The 15,825-nt window shown below is 45.7% G+C and overlaps 1 protein-coding gene across 1 annotated transcript in view; it reads left to right on the top strand.

Annotated features, from left to right (window-relative positions):
- Window positions 1-2,214: 2,214 nt before the first annotated feature.
- The window catches only part of TLR5 (toll like receptor 5), an 83,754-nt gene continuing 70,143 nt past the window's right edge, over window positions 2,215-15,825 (top strand). The window contains exon 1 of the mRNA XM_068232835.1: window positions 2,215-2,437. The gene's annotated coding sequence lies outside the window, so the exon portion shown is untranslated. The remainder of the gene's footprint in view (window positions 2,438-15,825) is intronic.

Consider the following 15,825-nt stretch of genomic DNA (forward strand, 5'->3'; position numbering starts at 1 on the left):
TTCAGTGTTGTGGTTCTGCTATGAACTCCCCCTTCCAGGCCCCTCTATGCACACTGCCTGTGTGTTATTTAGATTAGAGCAGCTTCTCTCTTCTCTCTTATATTTTACAAGCTGGATAAATCGTCCTCTGAGCTGGCTGGGCTTTCACATAGTGAGGAATTACAGACAATGGCAAAGCTGTTTGCAGGAAGAAAAGAGCAGCCTGAAACTTCAGTGCATGAGAGATGCAGAAACACACAAATGATCTCTTGAGATTCAAAAGGAAGGCTGTATACAGCCTGCTTGTGAATGGATGTATTTTCTATGTGTGGACATACTGTACATCAACCTACTTCCTGTTTTGGTGGCCATTTTGTTTGTTTATAAACAAACTTTTTAAAACTGTTTTTAACCACTTTTAATGCGGCGGGGAACGGCGAAATTGTGACAGAGGGTAATAGGAGATGTCCCCTAACACACTGGCATGTTTACTTTTGTGTGATTTTAACAATACAGATTCTCTTTAAGGTGCATACACACATCAGACTATAGTCTTTGGAAAATGAAAGATCACAGACCAATCTTACCACCCTTCATGTAGTATGAGAGCCATACTCTACACAGTCTTTTCTATGGAGCTGAACTCCCCATCAGATAAAATCTTTGCAAGATGCTGCACACACAGATGCTGTACAGACACAAAAGATCAGTATCTGCAAAAGATCTGTTCCTGCCAAAAATCCATTCCTGCAAATTGCAATGAAAGTCTATAAGATCTGCAGATCATCATACACACATGATTTAACTGACATTCATCTGCAGATCAAGCAATCATCCGCAGATCTGAAAATCCATCCTGGTGGATCTGATCTGCAGATGAATGTCAGTTAAATCATGTGTGTATGATGATCTGCAGATCTCATAGACTATCATTGCAATTTGCAGGAATGGATTTTTGGCAGGAACAGATCTTTTGCAGATGCTGATCTTTTGTGTCTGTACAGCATCTTTGTGTGCAGCATCTTGCAAAGATTTCTGTCTGATGTGGAGTTCAGCTCCATAGAATAGACTGTGTAGGTATGGCTCTCATACTACATGAAGGGTGGTAAGATTGGTCTGTGATCTTTCATTTTCCAAAGACTATAGTCTGATGTGTGTATGTGGCCAAAGGATTGAACTTCATCCCATTCATTAGCTGATACCCCCTTTCCTAGGAGAAATATTTTCCTTTACTCAATAGATCATTAGGGGGATCTGTGTGGCTGTTATTGTGGTGAAACCCCTCCCACAGTGTGATGTCACAACCTAGGTCCTGACAGTTTCCTTTCTGTGAAACTTGTTGCATTGTGGGAAATAACAGCTGTTTCCAGCTGCCAAGCAACCAGTATCTCCCTCTGTACATATGTATATCTATAAAAAAAAAAAAAACATTTTATCCTATCAGATTGTGTGTGTGGTTCTAAATAATGGAAGTTGTTGCTGCCTAGTTTTTTGGGGTTTTTTTTGTCTGCTGACAGTAAAGATGATGACCAGCAGGCACATTGTAGATCAAACAACATGAACAGATTACATGGCGAATATTCAATCATTTCTCGATCTCTCTTCTGTTTTTTAACTTCTCACTTTGCAATGTATTGATTTATTTTTTTCCCCGTTTTCGCTCAAGTTCCTCTTTAAAGGGAACCTAAACTGAGAAGGATATGAATTTTTCCTTTTAAAATAATCCCAGTTGCCTGACTCTCCTGCTGATCCTGTGTCTCTAATACTTTTAGCCGCAGCCCCTCAACAAGCATGCAGATCAGGTGCTCTGACTGAAGTCAGACTGGATTAGCTGCATGCTGGTTTCAGGTGTGTGATTCAGCCACTACTGCAGCCAAAGAGATCAGCGTCCTGCTGATCTCTTTGGCTGCAGTAATGACAAGTGACAAGCAACTGGTATTGTTTAAAAGGAAACATCCATATTCCTCTCAGTTTAGGTTCCCTTTAAGTCCTCCTGCAGAAAAGATAATGAATGCACTGTTTGGGCAGGCGAGGCCGGAGCCTTGTGTTGCAAGTAATCCCATCTCACCCCAGGGGCATCGGCCAGGAGTAAACAGACGCCATTCCCTGTGAAATCATTTCCCTTGTCAGGCATTCTCTGTCCCTCCCGTAAAAGGTTGCCTGTTGCGGAGGGGAAGCCGGTGTCACCCGGGCTGTGACGTGCAGGAGCGCGCCTCTGGGACACACGTGAAGTTTGCTGACACTCTACGGAGTCTCTCACGCTCCTGTACTTGGCTGGAGAAAGGGGGGAGGAAAGCGAGAAGGGAGGAGGCTCTGTGCAAATCCTTCCACCTCTTCCTACACTGGAGACTGAGCAAAACATGTCTGTCAGCAAACAGCTCTACCCTACAGAAGCAGCAATGCCCACAGCTGGACCCTGCCGCTCTCCCGGCCAGCCTGGGGCCACGGCCAATCCCTGGTAAGTGAGGCTCACCTGTGATGTGAGGAGGCTGAAGTGTTCAAATTGTACTATAGGTAGGAATGTACAGCTGGCAGGAATTTACTCACACACACTTTTTATTTTTCTGGTTGAACTTGATGAATGGATGTGTTTTTTTCAACCAAACAAACTAGGTAAAAAGGTAAGCAGTTGTGTAACTTATGCTGGGCATACACGGTCGACTCCCGCCGCGTCCCATAGGGTCGATTCCTGCTCGTCCCCGCCGGCGCTCCTTATCAGCCGCTCGATTCCCCGCTATTGTCCGCCATCGAGGATCGACCGGGGAATCTATCCGGCAGGTCATCGGACCTGTCAGATATTATCAATCGAGCTATCAGCGGCTCGATTGATAAGGAGAGAAACTGCCGTGTATGCCCAGCATAAGGGGCTTGGACCCCCTGTGCAAATTTGACATGGGGCTCCAAGCTGTCTATTGATATGGAACCCAAAACCTACCAAGGACAGCTGCAGTGTCAGAGAGGTCTAATCAGAGTAGGAAACTGTTTAAAGGATACCCGAAGTGACATGATGAGATAGACATATGTATGTACAGTGCCTAGCACACAAATAACTATGCTGTGTTCCTTTTTTTCTTTCTCTGCCTGAAAGAGTTAAATATCAGGTATGTAAGTGGCTGACTCAGTCCTGACTCAGACAGGAAGTGACTACAGTGTGACCCTCACTGATAAGAAATTCCAACTATAAAACACTTTCCTAGCAGAAAATAGCTGACTGAGAGCAAGAAAGAGATAAAAAGGGGAATTTCTTATCAGTGAGGGTCACACTGTAGTCACTTCCTGTCTGAGGAGAACTGTAGAGAGAGGTATATGGAGGCTGCCATATTGATTTCCTTTTAGGCAATACCAGTTACCTGGCAGCCCTGCTCAGCTATCTGCCTGCAGAATCACACCAGAAACAAGCGTGCAGCTAATCTTGTCAGATCTGACAAAAATGTCAGAAACACCTGATCTGCTGCATGCTTGTTCAGGGGCTATGGCTAAAAGGATTAGAGGCAGAGGATCAGCAGGGCTGCCAGGTAACTGGTATTGCTTAAAAAGAAATCAATATGGCAGCCTCTATACACCTCTCACTACAGTTCTCCTTTAAGGGTGGATACACACATTCATTTTTACCACCTCCCATGGCTTAGCAATAGCAGAGGTTACGACCGCACTTGGGCCCCTAGACAAGAAGGGCCCACTAGGGCCTTCCTTCACCCATCTTATTAGCTCTGCATTGGTGCTATGCTGGTAATGAACACCTCTATATGTACCATTTTACAAATAGTGGTAATCCTTAAAGAGGTACTCCATAATATTATTACAATAATTATGTATAAATGATTTAGTCAGCGTTTGCTCATTGAAAAATCTTTCCTTTCCCTGGTTTACATTCTGACATTTATCACATGGTGACATTTTTACTGCTGGCAGGTGATGTCAGTGGAAGGAGATGCTGTTTGCTTTTTTGACAGTTGGAAACGGCTGTAAACAGCTGTTATTTCCCACAATGAAACAAGGCTCCCATAGTCTGATGTCAGGACCTTGGCAGGGGCGTCTCTAGCCATTTTGTCACTCCAGTCGAGAAATCCTGTGGCACCCCACCCCCCCCCCCGTGATTGCCCCCAGTCCCATACCCCGCACCCCTCATGGTGAACACCACTGCTGTGGTGAAGACCACCCCCAAGACCCCCGAAAATCATAATGCAGCAGCGTTTCACCAGAAAATATACTTATTGCGGCATGGGTTCACCAGAAAATAGTTGTTATGCAGCAGAGCGTTTCACCATAAAATATACTTATTGTGGCATGCACTCACACACACCACACACAGTACACACACACACACACTATACACACACAGTGTACACACACACACACACACACACACACACACACACACACACACACACACACACACACACACACACACAGTACACACACTGCACACAACATACACAGTACACACACACACACTATACACACACACACACACAGTGTACACACACACACACACACACACACAACATACACAGTACACACACACACACACACACTATACACACACACACACACACACAGTGTACACACACACACAGTACACACACTGCACACAACATACACAGTACACACACACTTTAGACACGCACAGCACAGTACACACACACACACACACACACACACACACACACACACACACACACACACACACACACACACACACACACACACACACACACACACACACACACACACACACCATACTATACACAGCACACAGTAGACATACACTATACACATACAGAGATAGGAGGAGTGGAGTGAGACTGAGAATAGCCTGAGATGGAGCAGTTTATCTGTATTGCAGTCCCACATTACAGAGACTAGTTGCTGGTAATAGGACTGCTGTCCCTGCCAGTCTCTTACACAAGTCAGCAAGCAGGCCTCCTGGAGTCTAGGGACTGTCAAAACTTTTCAACCTGTTTAAGACCTTATCTGCACTTGCAGTCATTATAACAATGGGGAGAGACCAGACAGATTTTTTCCCACTGACCCTCCAGACCAGTTCTACATCATGCTGTGTATATTTACCAGCTTGCCTGCCCTCTAATTGCACTTTTATCAGCTAGCCAAGTGTTTTACATTGCCTTACATCAACAAACCTGAATACAGCAGACACAGGACCAACCCTAAATCATTGAATGAAAGGCGGCCTGGGGGGAAGTCAATGCCTGGCTGCTACACAGTCTCTACATCCACGCAGTTACCAGTAGCAGATAGAGAGGGACTGAATTCTCAGGATTCGGACTCAGGAGCTGATGATGCTGTACTCCTCGGATCCCTGACTAGGATGAGTGCCTTCTCTCACTGACTCATTCATTACTGTGGTTCTTTGAATCATTGAGCTGAAGTCCAGTCAGCCCTGCTGCTGCTGCTGCTGCTGCTGTGTAAACTGACACCTGAGTCAGCTGAGAGGCATTTCTTCTCTCACTACTCAGTGCAGAAGCGCCCTTGCCTCTTCCTGTCGCCTTAGGCGAAAATTTATAGCTGCCTAATGACTCGGACGCCTCTGGACCTTGGTAATGACATCAGACTGTGGGAGGGGTTTTCCCACAATATCAGCCATACAGAGCCCCCTGATGATCTGTTTGAGAAAAGGAATAGATTTCTCGTGGAAAATGGGGTATCAGCTACTGATTGGAATGAAGTTCAATTCTTGGTTACGGTTTCTCTTTAACAAACTGTTTCCTTACTCTGATTACACCTCTCTGACACTGCAGCTGTCATTGGTAGATTTTGAGGCTCCATATCAATAGAGTGCTTTGGTTCCTATGTAAAACTTGCACTGTGGCTCCAAGCTCATTATTTATACCACTGACCACCTTCATGTAGGATGAAAGCCAGCAGATTTAGAATACAATGAATAGATTGGGCTTGTTACACAAAGCTGTTTGCGTGCAAAAACGGATGCTATTTCATACGCAAATTCGCATTTGTGCGTGAAAAATGTTATACGCATTATAGCGCACAAAAACGCTAGCGCGACCATGGTAACAGTTATCACAGCTTTGTGAATCAAGCCCATTGTGTCGGTATTCTCTCACGCTACACGAAGGTGGTAAAATTGGCCAATTAAAATCAAAAATGTGTATGCACCCTACAGTTGCCCATAACTGAAAACATTGTAAGGCCGATTGATCGTTTTGAATCGCGCAGGAATTGACTGGAAACGTTAGGTTGTGCCTATTAACTGCCAAATTACTGCTAACTAATCCGAAATGATCCGAAAAAAGTATTGATCCCATTAATCTGATTGAATTGCGTAGCAGGAATTCGGCCGTTGGGCACAAACAATTGTTTCCGATCGAACAGTGTGATGTCATGACCATGGTCCTGACAGTTTGCGGTTTGTGAACCTCGTTGCACATTGTGAGAAATTACTGCTGTTTCCAACTGCCAAGCAAGCAGTATCAAATCAAAGATAGGTTTATTGGCATGACTAAGAATCATACAGGTATTGTCAAAGCAAGGGGAAAAAGGGGGACATGAAAGGGGGTGGGGTAGGGGGACTCCCTCTGTGTATAGAACAGTAAGGCCCGGTTCACATTAGCGTTCCCTGGCCGGATTTTCCTGATCTGATCCGGACCGTATACTGTACAAACGGAACGTACGTTCCGCATAGCAATGCAAAGTCTATGCGGACGTTCACACGTGTCCGTTCCGTACAGTACGGAGCCAGACCGGATCCGGACTGCGGACACTTTTCCAGCATGCGCTATTTTTTGGGTCCGGATCTCCGGCCCACGAACCTGGACCGGAGCCGGACCTGAGCCTGACAGCATTATCCGGAACACAGAAACCAATGGGAAACGGAAGGCACAGAACACACTGCCTACAAGAACCTGACGTTCTACCCCACTTCCTATGCGTATCCAAGCGGCCATTTCGGATGGGGACACATGGGCCAAGCATGTCTGGAGTGGAGCAGCAGTGACAGATGTGCTGGAGCTGTTTGGCAGAATGTCGGAGGTGGAGGTGAGGCCTACAGCGGAGGAACCTGATTGTACATGTGCACCAGGTGCACCTTCTGCTGACCCCAACATTTTTTTATTTAAATGTTACTATTTTTTGCCCACGGATCCGGATGGCAGCCTGATGCATGCCTGATCGAAACGGACCGGATCCGGATCGGAACCGTATGGTTCTGATCAGGATCAGGATCTGATCAGGTTCCGGTCCGTTTACTTGCCAAAACGCAAGTGTGAACGGGGCCTAACAAACATTCCGAACAGATCAGTTGGCAGAACTAAAGCTGTGGCCACCAGTGATACATTTCAGAATGAAAAAATCAGGGAGAGGAAATATTTTACAATGGGCAAACACTGACGCAATAATCTATAAATAAATATTGTAAAAAATAAGCAATTTAATTCATTATTTTATTTTCACTACGGTTCCTCTTTAATCACTTCCATACCAGCAGTCTCTGCACCCTTCAGGACCAGAGACTGCTGGCACGGTAAAACGCCGCCTCTCGACGAATCGCCGCACATACCCGCCGCTCTCGCCGGTCACGACGTTGCCCCATCGCCGCAGGCTCCTCTCTCTGCCGTCTCTATGATGCCAGAGTGCTGACAGCTGGTTAGGAGCCACTTTCATTGGTTCCTGGTGCTGTCTATCAATGGGAACCAATGTGATAGGCTCTCTGTGATCACGCGGTCAGGAGCCAATGAAAGCTTACAGTGCTCTGCCATCTTATAGACGGCAAAGCGAGCGAATTGCGGCGGGTTCAAAGTGGCGAGATCTGTCACGGCGGGGACGCGTCATTCATCAGGCCGTTGAATCTACGTCCAGTCAGAGCAGCAGCACCACCTGCTGGACGTAGATTTATACTGCGTCGGTCCGGAACCAGTCAAAGAGGACCTGAACTCTTGCACAGGGCAGAAGAAAAACATAGAAAAATGTACCCTGTATGTATTTAGAGATTAGCCTGTCTAATTTCCCCTCATCTGTGACTAATCACCAATGCAATTTGATTTCTCAGATGGGTCAGCTCAGGAATCTCCTTTGCCATGGCAGAGCAGCTAATTTGTAAACACAGGATGTTACAATAAGTCTGCTTTCATGAAATCAGGAAGTAAAGTAGACACACTGCAGATTTATTGCACGATTTGTATCAGTTGAAAGGTGATTATGCTGTTGCGTATCTTTTAGAGCAGAGAGGAAGTTCTAAATTCAGTTCCTTTTTAAAGCTACGTACATAAGTTGAAAACAAAGAATCATTAATTATAACGTAATATCCAGAAGAGAATAATTGCGGGAATGCCACCATACACACAATGAAGATGCCGCCGTGCAGAAGATTAACCGTTATGGTGGAATCCTGGAAGCAGTGTTTGAATGTAGGTATGCAGAATGAGCGCATTTGTTTGATTATCTAACTATTCTTGTACACACTATGGCTATCATTCATAAAGCATTTCCGCATGCGGAAATGCTTAAAACAGCTAACTTTACCGACCACTCGGCAAAGTCAGCATTCATAAAGCCTCTTTCCGCATGGAAAAATGACACTACCGAGCAGAGTGATAAATCACCGCCTTGTGCGGTGATTATCGGTACAAATGTAGCAAAATGTTCATTCATAAAGATCACCGCAAGCGGTGTGAGGTCGGGAAGTACCGCTCACTCTGATGTGGCGATACCAATGTAAGTGAATGGAGGCACACAGACCTCCCAGGCAGCTGCAGCAGAGCGGAACACGGAGAAATGTATCAACTCGGCAGCTTCCGTGTCTCCGCAAGCCTACCACCTGCCTACCGCCAGCCTAGTTCGGGGAATCTCCGCACTGCTTCCGCACATGGATACATCTTCATGAATGCCCACCCAGAAGTCTAAAAATTTGCCAGCGTTGTTTTCCCGCACTGATTCTGTTTACCGACAGCCTGTTCATGAATGATAGCCAATGGTCTCAATTCTGGTAGTGTGTTATCAAACAAATTACCTTACGTGAGGTAATTTACCTCATGAGGTAATTGCATTTAGCAATTCTAGCAGGTTTTAAGGGGTAATTTGTGAGATATTTACCAAAAATAGCGATTCTCATGGAAATTAGGGGGCATGTTAGCACATAATTTACCTATCAGTTTAAAGGGAAGGTTCAGGGAGGGGTTGAAAAAAATAAAAATACATATCCACTTACCTGGGGCTTCCTCCAGCCCGTGGCAGGCAGGAGGTGCCCTCTTTGCCGCTACGCAGGCTCCCGGTGGTCTCCAGTGGCCGACCCGACCTGGCCAGGCCGGCTGCCAGGTCGGGCTCTTCTGCGCTCCAATCTGCGCCTCACGGGGGCGCGCTGACGTCATCGGACGTCCTCCGGGCTGTCCTGCACAGGCGCAGTAGTTCTGCGCCTGCACAGTTCAGCCCGGAGGACGTCCGATGACGTCAGCGCGCCCGCGTGGGACGCAGAAGAGCCCGTCGTTGGAGCGCAGAAGAGCCCGACCTAGCAGCCGGCCTGGCCAGGTCGGGTTGGCCACCGGAGACCACCGGGAGCCTGCGGAGCGGCGCCGAGGGCACCTCCTGCCTGCCACGGGCTGGAGAAAGCCCCAGGTAAGTGGATATGTATTTTTATTTTTTTCAACCCCTCCCTGAACCTTCCCTTTAAGACCTGCCTGTACCTGGAAGTAAAGTCAATTTGTATGCATTTTGCAGTTTTTAGTGGAGTTCCTATTTAGGCTGTGTAATAGAAAAGAACAGTAGAAATAAAACTCTAAATAATGAATGGATTTTTTTTTGTAAGGGATGCCTATAAATATACTTTTCATAGTTTGCTACATAATCAAATACCCCCCCCCCCCTCAAAATTAAGCATCTTCCAAAAACTATCCTAATTTATGGAAGACAATTAAAGACTACTATTATTTAAAGTATTTACTGCATGCTTACCTCTGAAATACCTCATGTTTTACCTCACTTTATGCATTTACCTCATGTTTGGAAATGGAGAAAAATCTTCCAGAATTGCTAAGAAAAGAGGAAAATACCTCATGAGTTATTTTACCTACAAAAAAATATTTACCTCACGTAGCTACCAGAATTGAGGCCAATATTTCACGACAGATTATCATCCGAACAGATCTGTCAGGTTGGATCAGTCAACTTGGTTGAGATCACTTAAGGTGGCCATAGATCAGGCGTCTTGGCAGCCGACCGACCATCCAATTTGATTATTATTATAATCGAATTGGATAAAAATGCATGCCTGATCAATGATGCAACCAACTTCAGGCTTAAATTGGTCACATATATCGGTCGGACATGCTGCAAGATGTGAGGCCAACTTGCTCAATCAGGTGCATGTCGGTAACTGCGAACGATATTGGGATTAGCATCAAACGCAATGAGATTCCGGGCGATGTTTCCCCAATGTATAAATGTGCATGTACAGTATGTCTTCCATTAGCCCTCCACATGCTGCTGGCGCATAACACATGTGACATCATAGCTAGTGTGACATCACACCAGCGACGTGTATAGGGCTAATAGAAGAGCAGCGGATTTGGAAGACGGACGGGCACAGCGGCACAGGACAGGTAATGTATAAATGCACACATACATGCACATTTATACACGTGGGGAACAGCGGCGGGTGTGGTGGACTTGGCCAATTCCCAAGATACTTTATGCTGAAATCGGTCGGGAATCAGCCTGTGGTGTATGGGCAGCTGACAGATCTATCACCGATCAGATTTCCTTCAGAGAGAGATTTGTCTCTTGGTAGATCTTCCCATACATTACTAGATGTATGGCTACCTAATGTCATCTTATTTGTATGTATGCTTTACCGTTAATTCAATGACTTTGTCGTTCGTTGGCCATTACCACTGACTTTTATCTAGCGTGTGTGTACATAATTTACAATAGCAGGGCTCTAAGTTCCCGCTTCTCTGTAGTTGGAGGAGTGCGTTTACGCTATGCGCGTTTCTGCATGCTTCGTTGACCGGCACAAAAAAAAATTGTATGGTCATATTTACATCTCTGCACACTTTCTGCAGTGCGTTTTTGTATAACGTGTGTGATAATGAACAAGTTACCATAGTAATCTTCAAACTATGAAATTGCACTGATAACTAATTATAGCTCATAAAACTCTTGTGATACAAAGGAACACATCTGAGTGCAGGGAATAGATAAAAAAAATCAATAGATTAAAATGGGAGCTGTAAAATTATAATTATTTTCAATTCAGGATCACGTTAAAGGGTACTTGAAGTGACAGGTGACATGATAGAAAGTTCAGTGTATGTGCAGCACCATTTCTGCGTAGAACTAGGCTGTTACAGTTCTTTTCTTTTTCTCACTGTAATGGTAAAGAATTCAGATGTGCAAATGAGGGCTCGTTTCCACCATAGCGAATCCGCATGCGGCGACGAGATGCGGATTCGCTTGTTACACTGAAGTGGCCGGAGCTGTTTCCACATGTGCGGCGTGCGGGAGCGATTTGGCGGCGGGCCAAATCTGCACGACGGGACCCACAGAATTCGCCTGCATCGGGAATCCGTGCGAATCGCCGCTAATGTATTTAATAGTAAAAACGCATGCGTTTGTTACATGCGTTTTTACCCGCGATTTCGCACCTTTCTCAATGTTATTTTGCCCTGGCAGTGTCATGGTTAATTTCACATGGCACCCTGCCATGCGAAATCGCACGCGAAATCGCGGGTAAAAACGCATGCGGAAACGCATCCGCATGCGTTTTTACAAGCGTCGGAATGCCGGCGAAATCGCGTCGCAACAGTGGAAACGGGCCCTGACAGTTTCTAGTTGGGACCTAGTCTGACTATAAGATAAGGCTACGTTCACAGTGGGGTGGGGCGAACGCGATGCAATTATATTGAAAGGGTATGTTCACATCAACACCTTAGCAGTGAAGTGGGGTAAGTGTCGTCCTCACAATGTATTGCTTCAGGTGGCAAAAAGTCTAGAACCGGCCCTGTCACCGCTTTACAGCTGTTCCCATCCGCCGCCTGGATGCTTGCTAGCGTTTGGTACGGGCGGCGAACAGGTTGCCATTCTCAGACACAACATGAGATGTTCATGTGGCGGCAGACAAACAAGCAGTTTAGCCGTCCATAGAAAAGAGGCCTAAATATAAAAAAGAGACTCTGAAGCCACAAAAAAACAAAAACGAGTTTTTACCTCTTATTAAGTTTAAAAATGATCGACTGCACTAAAACGCCGCTATTCCGTGGCAGAACGAGGGTTTTATCTGGGAGAGCTTTCTGGTAGAGGCAGAGCTTTCTGCAGTAGCTCTGCCTCTCCTGGCGTCAATCCACCGGGGGTCTCTGCCTCTCCCTGCCCATCTCAGTGAAAGAAGACTGAGAGGGGCTGAGAAAGGCTGTGATCAGCGGGAATTGATGCGAGGAGAGGCAGAGCTACAGCGCTAAGCTCTGCCTCTACCAGGAAATGTTTCCCGGTTTTTGCCCTGGGAATTTGAGGGTGATAAAACCCTCGTTCTGCCGCGGGATAGCGGCATTTTAGCGCAGACGATCATCCTTAAAGACTACCTCCAGCCAAAAAAAGGTCTGAATGGCAATAAATATATGTAGTCTAGGCACTGTGTACAGTTAGATGAACATATAAGATTTACATCTTGTACATGTACATCATATTTGATAGAACAGACTCACATTTATGGAAACAGTAAATTCGGGCGCCTGAGGCTAGTGGACAAATCGGGCGCCGCCATTCACTTCTATAATAAATATCGTTTAATGGGCGCCTGGTAGGAAAAAAGGGCACAGGAGAAAACTAACGTTTTAAAAGCGGGGCCCGGAGACTTAATGTTTTATTACTGTTTCTCATGATTACACATTATTTAATGATTTATACATGTTTAAATATTATTTTTAAACAAAAACCAGTACAATATTTTTCCCAAACATTATTTTTAAACGAAAAACATTACTTTTTTTTTTTTTTTTTTTACATTATTTTTAAACGAAAAAAATAACAGGGGGGTCTTAGGTTTAGGCACCAACAGGGGGGTCTTAGGTTTAGGCACCAACAGGGGGGTCTTAGGTTTAGGCACCAACAGGGGGTCTTAGGTTTAGGCACCAAAAGGGGGGTCTTAGGTTTAGGCACCAACAGGGGGGTCTTAGGTTTAGGCACCAACAGGGGGGTCTTAGGTTTAGGCACTAACAGGGGGGTCTAGGGGTTAGGGGTAGGTACAGGGAGGGTTACTTAGTAATTTTTTTTTAAACGTTATTATGCGTTTCATTATTTAAACGAAAGATTAACGTTTTTACAATTGCCGATTTAATACACATTATTTAATGATTTATAACGTTTAAAAACATTACTTTTAAACGAAATACATTTTTAAACGTAATCCATGTTTATCGTTAAAAACCCGGCGCCCTTTTTTCCCATCGCCCCTTTTTAACGTACGCCACATTTATATCTGTAAGTAGCACTTCCTTATTCCTCCTCTAGCTGAAAGCATTGTGCCCTCCTCTTCTGCCTGGTTAACTCTCCTGCCCCTCCCTCCCCTGCTGTCTGCCCGCCTGGATTAAATTACTTCTCTTTTCACAGTGTGTAGGAGAGAGGAGAGACTGGGAACCTGCAACAGCATATCTTATCATGTCTGTTTGCTATAATTCTTATTTCAGATGTCTGTTTGCCTAGATTAGATCACATGGACATCAGGGGTGGAGTTATGACATCAATCTCCCAGCATCCCTTGCACCTATAGTTTGGGGGGGGGAAAACTGCCCCTGGCCAAATTTCACACTGGAGGCCGGGATTTCAAGATTATATGTGGAATACGGACCCTGGGGGTGAGAGAATCACACTTTATCACGGTGATTTTATATATCTTGGCAACTTATTACCGTATATACTCGCATACAAGCCGAAAAGGGGGTCAAAAGTTGGGGGGTCAGCTTGTATGCGAGTCTTTCCTGGTGGTCTAGTGGTCGGGTGGTCCGTGCCCCACTCCCTGCTCCCCCCCACGGCCGCCGCTGCTATTACCTGCTTTAGGCAGCGGCTTCCTCTAATCCGGGTTCCCGTCTCATGTTCCGTATAAGTATCACAGCAACGCGCCCGGCGCTGCTGCTGTGACGATGCAGGGGGCAGTAAAGAGCGGTTCCCCTGGTAACGGCGATACAGATCGCCGCTACAGGGAGCCGCGCTCTTTCCTGCCCACTGCATCGTCACAGCAGCAGCGCCGGGCGCGCTGCTGTGATACTTATACGGAACATGAGACGGGAACCCGGATTAGAGGAAGCCGCTGCCTAAAGCAGGTAATAGCAGTGGGGGGGGGGGGGGGGGAGGGGGGAGCGCTATACTTGGGCACTATACTAGCTATACTGGGCATTTTACTAGCTATACTGGGCATTTTACTAGCTAAACTGGGCACTATTCTAGCTATACTGGGCATTTTACTAGCTATACTGGGCACTATACTGGCTATACTGGGCACTTTACTAGCTATACTGGGCACTTTACTAGCTATACTGGGCACTATACTAGCTATACTGGACACTAGCTACCTATACTGGGCACTATACTGGCTAAACTGGGCACTATACTGGCTAAACTGGGCACTATACTAGCCATACTGGGGCACTATACTAGCCATACTGGGGCACTATACTAGCCATACTGGGGCACTATACTAGCCATACTGGGGTACTATACTAGCTAAACTGGGCACTTTACTAGCTATACTGGGCACTATACTAGCTATACTGGACACTACCTACCTATACTGGGCACTATACTGGCTATACTGGGCACTATATTAGCTATACTGGGCATTTTAATAGCTATACTGGGCACTATACTAGCTATACTGGACACTACCTACCTATACTGGGCACTATACTGGCTATACTGGGCACTACACTGGCTATACTGGGCACTACACTAGCTATACTGGGCACTTTACTAGCTATACTGGGGCACTTCACTAGCTATACTGGACACTATACTAGCTATATTGGGGCACTACTTACCTATACTGGGCACTATACTAGCTATACTGGGCACTTTACTAGCTATACTGGGCACTATACTAGCTTTTCTGGACACTACCTACCTATACTGGGCACTATACTGGCTACTATACTGGCTATACTGGGCACTACACTAGCTATACTGGGCATTATACTAGCTATACTGGGCACTTTACTAGCTATACTGGGCACTATACTAGCTATGCTGAGGCACTACCTACCCATACTGGGCACTATACTAGCTATACTGGGACACACTGGGGGGCTTCACCAATCCAGCATTTCCTACCCCCGGCTTATATGGGGGTCAATCATTTTCCCCTGTTGGGGGATCGGCTTATATGCGAGTATATACGGTAGGTTTAAAGCAAACTGTAATTTATAATGTAGGTACTAAGAGGTAAAAACTCGTTTGTTTGTTTTTTTTGTGTGTGGCTTCAGACGCTCTTTAAAGGGAAACAGAAGTGAGAGGCATGTGAAGGCTGCCATATTTATTTCCTTTTAAACAATACCAGTTGCTTGGTAGCCCTGCTGATTTTGCATGTATCAGTAGTATCTAAAACACACACCTGAAACAAGCGTGCAGATAATCTTGTCAGCCTTCAGGCAGAAACATCTGATCTGCATGCTTGTGCGGGGGCTACGGCTAAAAGTATTAGAGGCAGAGGATCAGCAGGACTGCCAGGAAATGTGCATTGTTTAAGAGGAAATAAATACGTCAGCCTCCATACTCCTCTTACTTCCGGTTCCTTTTAGGCCCCTTTTACACTTGCCTTGAAGTGTGCGTTGCATTACTGTTTTGCCGCGGGGTAATGCAACATCAATGCATGGCAATGGGGCCTTGCACATTTAC

The sequence above is a fragment of the Hyperolius riggenbachi genome, chromosome 4 (assembly GCF_040937935.1).
Source record: "Hyperolius riggenbachi isolate aHypRig1 chromosome 4, aHypRig1.pri, whole genome shotgun sequence".
NCBI classification, from domain to species: Eukaryota; Metazoa; Chordata; class Amphibia; order Anura; family Hyperoliidae; genus Hyperolius; species Hyperolius riggenbachi.